Below are 13,412 nucleotides of genomic sequence, written 5' to 3' on the forward strand. Positions count from 1 at the left end.
TAAAATTGCACGAGCCACAAACATTGTTATAATAAAAATTTTCTAAATTATCTTTCTAAAGTATCTTTCCGGGGGATTCGGTGTGCAATTTCATCAGGATCGGATGTTCAAGATGTAAATCGTGGTCGCGTGCAGTATGAAACCACGGCGGGCAATTTTAAGGATGCTTCGTAGAAGTTCTCGTGGTGCAATGTGAATTCTTGAAACGCTCGAAACCATTGGGACACGCCATGCCAGTCGTGAAATCGAGGCGCGGATGCACTCGGCGCAGCAGTTGTGTTTATACATACTTTCTGCAACGGCGATAGTAAACGTCGGCGCGGCCAAGCTTCCATTAACATTCATAGTCGCGACGAGGTTTCATAATGCTCGTGGCTCTCTAGCGACTTCCTAAACACGTGCCGGGATCTCTACGTGACGAGTTTTCGTGAACGAGCTCCGGGGAAGGCCCGATGTACCCATTAAAATTTATACTCAAACGTTTTCGGCCTGTCTGCCAGGCGTAAATAAACGCAAATAGGGTACAATCGTCCTATTCCCGATAGCGAGCTCGCCATTGAATACTAAAAAGTAATTACGAAATGAAAACCTTGACCACTCCAGAAATCCTCTTCGAAACAATTTTTAAATCTGTATGAAAATACGCGCACAATGTTTAAAATCGAATATTAAATATGATTACTCTTAATCGTTTAATACCAGAAATAACACACAGTCAAAGCGAGTAATTCTATGAATTGATGTTTCTGTGAATTATTGTATATGTGCAGTTATATTTTAGTTAAATTGCTACAATTTTTCTATGTTCCTTAGACTCTGTCTTCAAGCATGATCATTTTTCTTGCCATTCTATTCCGACACAAACGTCACAGGGCCATTCCATGGCCGCTACTCGGCAATGTTACTATACGAACTCAGCCAGCTATGAATTTTCTCGTATGCTACAAAACTTGTATTACAGTCCACACTCCATTGTATTGTACTGTCTCATAGGACAAGTCGTTCATATACCAGAAAACAGCCCTCAAACTCGAGCCCTCAATCTAGAACCGGGGTGGGAGCAACCTTATCTTCCACAGCCTGCGATAACAATTTTCTTTTGTTATTCTCAGGAGTAGTCATACTCTGGAACTCGTACTTTTATGTGTGTTTCTCTACCATCTCTACCAATGATAATATTTTCTTCAATAAAAGAACTATCCGTCTTTAATGTATACTTAAATATGTTATATTGTACAAAGTTAATTAAAACTAAAATAATATGACAAAAAATAAATAATTATATGTAATCATGTTTCTATCTGAATGAACGTAAACACAAATAGTGCCAAAAGACTTGGATATTTTTAATAATCGTTCGTTTCTGATCAATTCGATTGGTTTGGTGTTGTGATGAACGATCAATTTGATTCTAGTGCTGATGAATAAATGAATGTATATATTTATACTTCAGTTGAAAGTAAATAAATCCATTTTATTGCAGGCTATATTAATTAAAGTCTATCTCGATGTAAATTATAGTATCGAATTTCAAATCTAATGTTAAATTAATAAGGTATGATGAATCCATAAAATGCGTGCATATACTTTTGTAAATACTTATCTCTTGATTCATTCTTACTATAAGAATGTTCTATCACTTTTCAAGGCACCTCACGTGCATCCTGATAATTCATTACTGAGGCATTAATCCTAATTTCCGCGAGTTCCTGCACGATAACCGTGTTCCCGCGGAGGCGCGTCATTCCTCAAAGAAATGTTCCGTAACGAGTAGCGGTTATCATAGCGACTCGTTCCCATTTCAACGTTAATCGTCCCGACCGTGAAATATTTCTACGCGAATCGCAGAAACGCGCATGAAGACCCGGTGTCGTCCGCAAAGGTTAAACGCGCCTTTCTATTGTGCCGGCATAGTGCGAGGTCAGATTTGAAGAAGGAGCTAACCACAATTTAACCTCGTTATCCACACGCGCTGATACACTGCTGATTAAGAGAAAAGAACGCGTCAATTAACCTACTAACAGACCAATTAAACGGCCCCGGACCTAACGGGGACAATGTCGATGCGCAAGGACCCGCGACGAACTTAATCAACATTTTTCGATGGCGCATCGTTGAGGAAATGAAACGAGAAAATAAAAAAGAAGACCAATTTGGTGCGAGTTTCTAAGGGGATTGAAAACGCGTTTAAGAAACAGCCATTGGTTCTAAAGTGTCAGCTGTTAAAATTACGATCAGATTACGGCCACTTGCTACTATTTAGTTTAAGACATTCGAGCCTGCTGTATGCAGGATAAAAGCTAAAACTCGACAAGATTGAAACTCGACGCTGACCGAATAGCGTGAACAATCGGTAAGTAAAGTAATTTAAGAAGTCGGTATTGTTTTTATGAAAAATTAACGCGTACGTATGTTCGAGAAATGGACGATTTAATCTTATATTTCTTCGGAAATAATAGCAGGTATTTGTTTATGTAGAGGCGTTTTGTCACATTTTACTCGATTACCGTGTTGCAAAACACCCAAGATTAAAATAACCATTATTTTCTGTCATGTTTTATTCATAATAATGATTATGAATAGCAGTTACGAAGTGGCTAGTATGTAATAACAATTTAGTATGTTTTAAGAAAACAAATAAAGAATTACCACAACATACTTTTTTCACTGATACTTCTTCAAAAATGAAGCATATTGTGTAATTTTATAGAACGATGTATGTACGAGCGATCTAACATAAAATTTAAAACGCTGCTAAGAATTTTCTTCTCGTTAACCGCGGACTCGATAGTTTTTCTTAAAGTTACTTTTATACCACGGTGTATAGCCTGATTATAAGAGACCGTAAAACGAAGAAGAACGATCGTCGATAATTGGTACGTAAATCGCAATACGAAGACGGAGAATCAAATTGCCGTTTGAGAAGCTGTCGTTGCGCCCCTATACATCGTCATTATGCGTTGGCTAATAATCCGTGATGGACTGCAATTAGCGATCTGATACCGTACGTGGCTCGTACGCGTCTCGTGACACGGTCGTCAAATTAATTAGCCCCTGATTAAGCAACCGATTTTATGACAATCCTTTCGCAGACAACGAATCGAGATAGAATGGTGATTTTTAGTGTCTCGATGTTACGAATCGAAAACATTACGAAATATCTTAATTTCTTCCAGAAGTGAAGAAGATACCTTCATCTCCTTGATCCATCTGTGTTATTCGTCGGTTTGTTGAATCTCGATAGAAATCGCGAGCAACAAACCGTGATGAAACGATTTAGGATGTTGAGTCTACGAACCGAAGCCATTACGAGATATTTTAATATTTTTTGACCGTGGCATTTCATTTCACTGGGATACTCAGTCCTTATGCACGTTCCTCATTTTTATTTCATCGAGTGTCATTATTTCGCACTTATGATGTATGTCGTGTACTTGAAGATTTAATACGGGCTCATCTAACATTAAACGATACTAAAATATTTCATTGTACTTGTTTGGCTTTTTTAATTGTTCGATGATAGAATTCAAACGTTAATTCGCGATTAACGTCACTCAAAGGTTAAGAAGACCATAAGATGTCTTTATGCTATCTGAACATACGCAAAGGATATCTTATCTTTATCCATTTTATCCGTTTAAGAGAATTATTTGAGATCGAAAAGGGTTAATCCGCCCGAAAAGCCAGCAAGAGGAATTTTTCAGTTCCTCGATTCTCCTCTTATTTGTCGATTTGTCTATATTCAATAGGGATCATGTATCCCTTTCTTTGTCCTTTATTCTTAAGTTCGTTCTTCCGTAATGCTTTGCGAAAATCATCGGTTTCCGAGTTCACGAATGATTCCACCTATAGACTCGCTGCTTGATTCCGCGGTAATTTAATTTATGTCTTTCCTGGCTTGTTCAGTTGCAGGCGTTCGCGCAGTTTTAACAAGCGGGCGTAGCAGAGCTTTGCAGGAAATGGAGGATGATTAAGGGGAGCAGAAGAAGAAGCGAGTTCGTCAGCCTGGAATTTGGTTGTTACCGCTGCCATGGGAAAGGCTGTTCGCTTTCGAGTGTGCCACGACTAACGATTTCTCATTATTATCCCGCGTATCGTCCATTCTCACGCTGATCCGAACAAATCCTTCCTCCCCATTTCGCTATATTCTATCTCTTCGTACTTTATTCCTAAATCGAGAACGAAATTAAAGTACAGTAGTCCTGTCGACGAAAGAGGAACTGGTAAGGAAGAAGGTACCCGACCAAGGGTAAGGATCGAACACTTGGATATTCAACTATTTATCGAGGATATTCGAAGACGCGTTGATCTAACAAGTAGATTGGTTGACCAAACAAAGTTTTTGTCTAGGGCTGAACGCGTAGAAATCGTACGAACTACTGTTAATCGACTCGTAGGGTGCGAATGCCGAGCGAATTGGAGCGAATCGTAATTGACCGGCGGTTTTTGCGCGATTTATGTCTCTTAATAAACTGCCCCGCGTATTCATAATCCACCGTGTTATTTGCGAGGCGCGCGAGACCGCTTTTTGCCCCGGTTCGTTTCGGGACGCGAGCACGGCGTAGACGTTGTCGATGATGTACAGTTACTCAATCGCGGAAAGAGAGAAGAAGCCAGCGGCCTTCGAGGCACGTACAGGAGGCATCGATGCGTGTTTTGCTTGCCACTGTTCGCCAAACGACGACAGCGGCGGTGGCGGCGGCGGCGACGACGTCGACACTCGGGAACGCGTTATCTCGGATACAAAGACAACGACGACGACACCGACGATCGACGGCGAATCGAACGATAAATCGTCGATTATCGGCGAACCACGTAGGCCACCGCTGCTAATTCGAGTCGCAGTGGACGACGGTTTGCTGACAATAATTAAAATTCTTGCGAAGCCAACGATATCGAACATCTCGGCTCGTCATTCACGATCCACGCAGTCCTCTCTTTCGCATCGATTAAGCGCGGAATCACCGTCCATTAATTCTATTCATAGAGAGTCGCGGAGACCAGTTTCTCGTACACCGAACGCGACCTGAACGCGTACGAATCTGCCACGCGGGCACTAAGCTCGCTACGACCAGGTATCGGAGCTTGCTTGCCTGATACCAGATAGCACGCCCGGCTAATAAACTGTTTCGCGATCTCTGGCTACCGAGGCCATTTGCCCGTTAAACGACCTGTTCCAACTATGACGATTTTTGGAGATTCTGTTAGAGAAATTATAGTTGCCTTATTTTTGTTACATTGCTTGAGTTCTACGGTAGCTATTGGGATGTTTTACATTTTTCCAGTCGAGTAACTGCATTATGAATTGACCGTGACCAATGTAAGTTTAAATTTTAGATTATAGACTTTAGATTATAAAAGAGAAAATTAGGAAAGCAAACGATTGAAAATTAAAAAAATCCCGAAGAGGAATCCTTGCAATCTTTTCAACTGAGGATCTCTAATTGCCATGGAACTTTGCTCACTCGTACACTTTGTGATTCTATTTACAAAAATAACCAGCTATCGGATATTGCAGTATCGGATACTCAAATATCTGCATTCCTTTTATCAATGAATCATTCTCCACATTCCCTAAAACGCGTCTCTATTACTCTAGCCTGGCAAAACGAAAATAAAGGTACTCCCAACGATCTTTAATTCCCGTTACGCGTACACTAATATAATTACCACAAGACAGAACCAGTTATTGAACGCGAACGGAAAAAGAGAAAAATAATCGGGCACGCGTGTTCCCTCGTGCTCACAATAAGCTCGCGAAGGATCTTACGTATGTCGAACCTGTGAAATTTCAAGATTGACCAGGATGTCGTTCATTAACGGGGGCTCCCATTAAATGGAGACGTTTTATTGATCAATAAATTCTTCTAGATGATAGAAGACGAAGCGAACAAGTCGGCTACGCAACGATCTTCGTGAAACGGTGGCCCCTCTGCGGGTGGAACGCACGATAACTCGGCGTTTTTGCCGCGATAGGCGCGAAATCAAGCCATCGGGATCCCGTTGCACCGCGACGGAAAAAGGAAGAATGCGCCGCAGAGTTCGCCGTGAGATAACGCCCTGGTAACTTCCTATAAAACGGTGGCGATCGATGGCGGGCGCCCCGACGACGTCATTCGATCGATCAGGAATGATCGAGGACGACGATCGGTGAATACGAGGATCAACCTGTCCATAGAAATGTCCGCGCTTGATTTGCTAGCTTTCGCTTCGTTGGACCGACAGGATTCCCTGTTTTTGTGCATCTTTTATCGCATAGGCCGAGTTTCTGGAATTTCAGAGTTCGTCTAATTTAGATGGATAGATGTATTTTATAGGCTGAGTCTTTGGGGGTTCAGAATTTATCTAGTTTAGTTGTATAAATACCTACGTTCATGTTTAAAAGTTTTTATGTGCTTTATCGCTGGACGAAACAAAAAAATTGGAGAAAATAAATTCTTTCGCGTTTGATACTGGTGGATGTAGAAATAACGAAACAAATCTTATCGAGGAAATTACATAATAATTATGGTCGGCAGCGTATAAAGTATAAATTTAGAATATCTTTCCATGTAAATAGAACTCGACGCAGGCTTTCAATGCGAAATGTAGAGTGTCACGCTACTGGACGTCCAAACGCATAGATCAGCAACGAATCAGCAATTTATTATACACAATTAAACTAATAGCATTTATTTTATTCGTAGTAACAACGCTACGGTACATCGAACGGGTCGATAATGACAATACTCGGCTACTGGAACGAGCAAGGAGAAACGCCGGGTCACGATACGACACGCCAATTGAAACTGATAGCTCGCTTCAAGACAGAGGCAAATTTACTGTGTATCCAGTATTATCTATAAACGTGCATGTCTACCACTTTTCTTTCGACTCCCCCGAGCTAGACTTTCGTATTTAATGCCGGTTTCACACCGATGGGAACATAAATTTACTCTCGTCCCTGTGTAATTAGTTCGAAAGTCGATGAACAATTTACCAAACGACAACGAGCGCGTTTAACTTTCCTCTTTTGCTTGCCAGCCATTGCCAATCATCTTCCGAGTTCACCCGAGGCGTTACTTTTCTACGCTTTCTTCTTTCTTCGACATCGAAATCGAGGTTTAATACAATTTCCACGTTTTATCGATCGAGATAATCTTCGACGTTAATCTTCGATTTCAATCTAGTCTTTCAAAAGTTGGACGTTATCGCAGGATGTTATCTTTAGTTTTGATATATCTATATAAGATGCTACATGGAGTCACGAGCGTTTCCGAGCAGCATGTAAAATAAATGTACGATCGGAACACGGAAGATGAAAGTGGAATTCTATGAGGACAGAGAAGATTGCAGTTCGTAGCAACATGTTGCTGCCTTTGATCTCTGCCGCTCTTCTAGTCCAAGCTTTTCGATTTATCACGTGCTATATACGTATCTATATTCTACCTGTATTCGTACACGAATTTAAAAAACCTGGCCATCGTACTCTTACTAGTACAATACCTTCAAACGTAATTGTGAACCTAGCACAAAACTCGGAAGACCGATCTTCAAAATATTTTGTATATCGCATACGATATGGTAAATGTACAAATATCAGTGTACCTACACTCGTTTCCTGTTTGTAAAAAATTAACGAATCTCAGAAGCACGAGGATATAAGAACGTCAGTATGGACCAGGCCTAAGGGCAGGACGAGCGATTAACGGCCAATGAAGAAGTATTACGGAAGTATGACAACGGTAATAGATAACTGGAAACGAGCAGGCTGACGATACAGGACGTATCACGACGACTTTTCGATCGAAGTCACGTTCGGCGTCGTTACGGTATTCGAGTGGCCACGGGTAACGTGGAAATCGTAGTAGCATCGGCCATCAAGGACTCGTAACTGGTAGCAGAATTGCTCGGGCTTTATCGCGTCCGTATGCCGCGTGCAATTGCTTTCACGGATAAAATCAGTCCTCTCTTTCGCTTTCTCTCTTTTTTCCTTGATAATCTTCCACGTTTTTCCCTCCTGTCTGCTACAAGATAAGCGAACGAGAAGATTGCGTCGTAAAGGACAAAACGTCTAGCCGATACCTCCGGTATGCCATTCTATTCTGCTTTTACTTTTACGAGACACATCGTCGCTCTTCCGTCTTATTAACCTGACCAATAGTTTAGTATTTATATAGCTACTTTTCCATTGTGATTCTCTTCGTGTGTCGTATTTTTAACAGAAGCGAAGCGACAAGTGAAAAGAGAAAAAAGGCAGAGGATATAGGAAACAGATAAAGAAATTAGCGAAAGAAATCATTATGTTGAAGAGATCGATAGCTCAGGTTAACCAGTCTTCTTCGGTTAACGAGTTAAAGAGAGAGAAAAAAGGTAGGCTGTTAAGACTATAACCAGAGATCCCCATCTCACCAAAAATGTCTCGTCGTTCGAACCACATAAACTCTACCTTGTCGTTGATTTTACAGTTAAATAAATCATACATTTTCTAGCCATGCTTCGATCAAAAACAAGAATCACTATATCACTAACGAACAATCAAATATTGTACCTAAAGCTGTACGTAAAACTGTGAAACTCCACCTAAAACCTATCTACATCTCCACTAGTAGATATATCGACCACAAATTAGCCCTGTTGAAAATAGAATAGTATATCGATCACATTCGACTATTATAGCATCAGAAGAAGAGAAGGTTAACGACACCTAAAAAGGAGGAAACAGTGGCGAAGGCGAGGGTAATCGCGGCCGATTCATCGAATTCCGTCCGGTTCGCAGCTTGTGTTCCGTCTTTGCTGCGGATGAAGTTGTACCAAGGCGAGAAACGATGGATCGGCACGTTGGCGCGCGCGCGCGCGAGAAAGAGAGAAAGAGAGAGAGAGAGTATTGAGCTTCGATCAGCAGCGCGAGGAACGAACACGATTTTCTGAAGAAAGCACGGAAGAATGAGAGACACGCGGAAGAAGTACCTGGATCTCCCGTGGGATCAGACTGGTCCGTGACTGGTCAGTCCTCGTAATTACTTCATCCGCGCTCGCTCCGAATCCTGGTATCCCGATGGCTGGTTGCTTCGATTCCCGCTGCCCGATGACCCGCGGATCGCCATGTCACTCGCCATTCTGAAACACCTCTACCGCCCCGAATTTTTCACCAATTCCTTCCTTCGTTTCTAGATGAGTCTCTCTTTAGTCCTTTCACACATTCACATGTCCTAATCACATGTCCATTTTGAAGGATCGTTGAAATTGTCTGATCAATGTCGGACCTAGAAGGTCGAACATTTGGTACACATTCGGATTTGCTTTCTGGTGAATCACTGGTGACGTAGAAAGGTTTGGTCCAGGTATATCGGATCAGAGGAACCGCTGATTGATGCGAGAATCGCTTCCTCTCTAAGGAGAGGCCTATGACTCAGACGGATAGAATTCGAGATCCACGCCGATGAACCGTTGTATTTAATTTCCGGGGGGTCGAGAACGGTTTCTGTCTTCGTTAGATCGCAGTAGATCGAGTTCCGACGGCTGCCTCGAGGAATCCTTCGCGAAAACGGTCGTTCGATATCATCACAAATATTGTATAACTCCGGGTCAAGAATCTTCCATATAAAATTCCAACGATTATATCTGTTCTCTCTCTTTTTTGCCAATTAAACTGATCCAGTTACGGGTCACGAATTGAATTCTCTAGGTATCACTATATAATTCGATAGGAAACTAAATAGGTTCTCGAAAGAAATTGAAATTGGCCAAGTTGGTGTGCACCAGTTTAAAGGACGACTGGATGACCTGGTGCATCGAGTTGGTCCAGGCGACGATCCCCAGATGGAAGGAAGGAATCCCGGAGGATTCGATTGGTCTACGAGAGATCGAACGACCGAGTAGTCGAGGTTTAACCGTGACGGACGCCGGCCTGGCACTGAACGGCTTAACCGGTATACAACCACTGACCATCACCATCGTAGCCATCATCGGCCTTCCTCGTCTCGTTCCTCCTGGCTGCTTCGTTCCTCTCTCTCGTTCCACCGGCCCTCTTTTCTCCTTCTCCTTCTCCCTTCTTCGTTCACCCTCTTCTTTTCTACCGCTAACTACTATCGCCACCGTCACTCGTCCTTCTTCCAGCGCCGATCCTCTTAGGCCGTCGCGGCGTCTTCGGCTATTCAAGGTCATCCGGGGAAATATGTCAAAATCGACCCGGCATGCGCTCCCGTTCGACTCGGCGCTCCAGTCAGCTGGACTCGATACACTTTCGTGTGTTCGTGAATTGGGCTATACGATTGTTTCCCGAACGGTACTTTCCACTCGTCAACAGTCAAAGATAGTTAAAATTAGGATGAACAGAGTCGATATGCGAATTTTCTCTACGTGATCGTAAACGGTACTTTTGAATTACGAAAAGTCACTGGTAACTAGAATTAGTCTGGACAGAGTTGTTACGTGATTTCGTTGTTCTTTCGTTAAATGGTGTTTATCGATGGATGCGTCGAATCATACCTTTTTTTTTAAACAAAGATAACTAAAATTAGAACGAACGGGGCTGATACAAGCTGATAAGAATAAAGAGAATTGACGGATAAGAATAAAACTGATAGCAATAAAAGTGCTAGAGAATTCTCGCATAATAAAAAATGAGAATAAAAAACTAAACTACAATTTATCGAGTATAATCGCTTTTGTAGTAATGATATGATATATGGTTTCAAGAACGTGACAGATCTGACGATTTGTATACAGGCTCTCGTTCGTTTTTCTTTCTCATTAATAGTTCGACGAAAGGAGGTTCCAACAAGTAGTCCACATATTTAGCCACCAGCGATATACAAACCGGCGACGTTGCGGCTTGACAAAAAGCAACGGTAGAAATTTAACAGATGTTCCAGCAGATAAACTCGTCGTTGCGTTACGCTGGTCCTAGGATCCGACAGCGTGACGTATCGAAACGGTCGCCTGATTCGTACACGAATTCCACCCGTGTCTCGAAGAATGGATCGTATATACACGAAACTTGCCTCTCGTCTATCTACCTAGTAAACGTACTCTACTCTCGGAACTAGGCCGAACGCTTCTCATTGTGCTCGATGCTCATCTCTCGAGGGGAGCGAAGGATCGCATTTGCATTTCGCGCGCGTGAATTATTCGCGCGGTCATCTATCAAAATCACGTCCAGCGCGTGTCAGTCTTCGCTTCCTCGAGGATCGAACGATGATAACGAGGCCAGCTCGCAGCGGTACGCTTCGCGAAACGATAGGATGTGGTGGCTCGAAACGCGTTCAGAAAGCAAGAAAGCGGATTGCTGGGCTCGAGGGGACACGGAACGCGGTAGGCGAGAAGAAACGAAACGGCGCAACGGAGAAAACATGCAGCCGCCAGCCCGTGACGCAATTAACGACGAAATTATTTCCACTAATTGCGAGGCAACTCGCGCATCGGCCGCGGCGTCGCGGCCACCGGCCCTTCCCCACCTGCTCAACACGTTTTGCGAACCGTACGATGCGAAATTTTTTGCGCGCAGCTCGACGCAAGCTGGAATCTGGATACGCGCACCCAAGTGTATCGTTTTAGATTGTATACATATGTATATATACGAAAGCTTTTGAAAAGCCTGGGGTAAAAGGGCGAGCAAGCGGTAACACGCAGTTTGAAATGTAATTTCAGTTAATTGGAACTTTGTTTTGTTTTCTGTAAGGGTTGTTTGAATAGGTATTTCGGAATTGAGAGGTTTAAAGGGAGAATGGTACAAAGGATGGTATATAAAATGTATAATTTCAGCAGGAACAAGAACTTAACTTTCATTGTTTGTTTCAAGCAAATTCCTAACAATAACTCTGCTGTCAAGGCCATTACTGTGCCACTTTGGCTTAAGACACATCCATTATACGTATTTGTTATACAAATTTGAAAGCTCTCTAGACAAATACAGTTCTTCCTTATACCTGTTTCATAAAAAAAAAAAAAAAACACTTGCTACTTTACTACATACTTACTACTACGTTATTATCTAAACCAATAACAGAACAACCTAAAAATATGCAATAAAACAAATTCGTAGTATACGTAGAAATTTAGCATACTCTTCGTTTCTACACTATACAGAATAAGAGTAAAGAGTAAAAATTTAATTGCACTAAAATTCATGCACAAGTGTGCACATAATTTCTCACTGTACTCTGTAAATTTATACACTATGTCCCACGCGTACTGAAGCAATTTTTCCCTCTTGCGTTACACGAAACGTGTAACATTCCGCGAGTGTTCTGTTATCTAACAGAAGCAGGCTCCTACTCTAAATGAATTGTTACAAAAATGGCGACACGGTGAAATTAATTCATGTTCACGGGCGGTGGTAACGCGGTTCATGTAAACGCGGTGGTAGCACCAGCTGAGCGCGAGTGCAGATTAGCGGTAACTCTCCCGTGGCGTGGAGGAAGTGCTGTGGCCCATTCAAGTAAAGGCCAGTTTGCACGTGAGCTTTCTTCTGTTTTTCGTATCTCGCAGTGTATCTCGCAGACAGCTGTCTGACCGAGAAAAATTCGACCCATCATTTTAGTCATATTCTACCGCTTAATTTTTGTCTATTTTACCTTATCTTCTAAGCGCTTAAGGATTTTTAATTAGAATATTAAGATAACGCGTGCATAAAAGTCGATGATTCATATTATATCTACGAATACCATATTTACTATATTTATTATTCATGTTATATTTCTTTCCAGTCTATCGTACATTGTTATTTGTTCAACAATGGAATAGGTACGAAGTAAAGCGGAAGAAAAACGACGCGAGAGCTGGAGGAAGGAAAAGATGGAAAAGAAGTAAAGAAAGAAAGAGGAAGAGGAGTAGAAGGCAGAGGCGGGTATCGAGAAAGTTATCGTTCGATAAGACAACTCGTATAATGAGAGTACCGGCTCTGAACCTGATGGTCGAGCTGTTTCCTTTTTGCTGAAAAAAGAGAGCTATTTCGCTTCTTACCGCTCCAATGATACCAGCCTATATTAATTAATTCGAAGCGCACCGACGCGTGACGGCGAAACGCCGCGATCAAAATGGAGCAATCTGAAGGAACGGGACGAAAACCGACGGGAAAAGCGAACGAGAGAATCCGTTTGTTGCTCGATCGTCCGTGCCACGTGAGCACGTTTCATTATGAACAACGGCGTTTAATTTCCACCACGTGCGCATGGCTGACCGAACTTTAGTTACACGCTGGTATTTGGCAAACGTGATTTTGGTTTAATTAAAACTAGAATAAACGGCAAATATATATGGCACTGTTTAAAGTACAAAAATATACAAAAATGATACTGTTAAAAATATGAACTACCCGGATAGTTAGTTTCGACTAGATGTAATTCAACTAGAAAGTCATAGATGAGCTAATCGATATGCATTGATCGTAATGAATCTAAAAGTTCACGATATTTACGATCGATTGCTTA

General features: G+C 42.0%; 1 protein-coding gene across 8 annotated transcripts in view; it reads right to left on the reverse strand.

Moving 5' to 3' along the window:
- The window catches only part of LOC117205599 (serine proteinase stubble-like), a 77,071-nt gene that overhangs the window by 18,209 nt on the left and 45,450 nt on the right, over nucleotides 1-13,412 (reverse strand). Inside the window, exon 1 of one of the 8 annotated variants that reach the window (XM_033444189.1) lies at nucleotides 8,950-9,900. The exons of the other annotated variants lie outside the window; for them this stretch is intronic. The gene's annotated coding sequence lies outside the window, so the exon portion shown is untranslated. Of the gene's footprint in view, nucleotides 1-8,949; nucleotides 9,901-13,412 lie in introns of those variants that run through there. 8 annotated transcript variants of the gene reach the window in all.

Source organism: Bombus bifarius, unplaced genomic scaffold (genome assembly GCF_011952205.1).
Source record: "Bombus bifarius isolate JDL3187 unplaced genomic scaffold, Bbif_JDL3187 scf7180000007992, whole genome shotgun sequence".
Classification (NCBI taxonomy): domain Eukaryota; kingdom Metazoa; phylum Arthropoda; class Insecta; order Hymenoptera; family Apidae; genus Bombus; species Bombus bifarius.